This window comes from Egretta garzetta, unplaced genomic scaffold (genome assembly GCF_000687185.1).
Source record: "Egretta garzetta isolate BGI_Z169 unplaced genomic scaffold, ASM68718v1 scaffold1585, whole genome shotgun sequence".
Taxonomy (NCBI): domain Eukaryota; kingdom Metazoa; phylum Chordata; class Aves; order Pelecaniformes; family Ardeidae; genus Egretta; species Egretta garzetta.
Genome location: NW_009259736.1, coordinates 9318 through 9561, shown reverse-complemented (window position 1 = coordinate 9561; position 244 = coordinate 9318). Strand labels below are relative to the sequence as shown.

The 244-nt window shown below is 68.4% G+C and overlaps 1 protein-coding gene across 1 annotated transcript in view; it reads left to right on the top strand.

Annotated features, from left to right (window-relative positions):
* The window catches only part of LOC104126879 (heat shock 70 kDa protein 12B-like), a gene marked incomplete at its 3' end in the record, with an annotated part of 11192 nt that overhangs the window by 6697 nt on the left and 4251 nt on the right, over positions 1 to 244 (top strand). The gene's annotated exons all lie outside the window — the stretch shown is intronic.

Below are 244 nucleotides of genomic sequence, written 5' to 3'. Positions count from 1 at the left end.
CGGGGTGCAGACGCAGGGTACATCCATCCCGGGGCTCTTGCACCCCCACTCTGGGGTCCAGGTCCTGCCCGGGGAGTGGAGGGGCTCTGGGAGCAGCCCCTGCCCAGGGGGGGCCCTTCCCATGGGGACGGGCACCCCTGAAGGTCCCCATCAGCCCTGGCACGGAGCTGTTTGGAATTTTGGTCCCGGCACGTGCCTCTCGCTCGGCTTGAGGGACAGAGCGAAACCACGGCCGGTAAAGCAG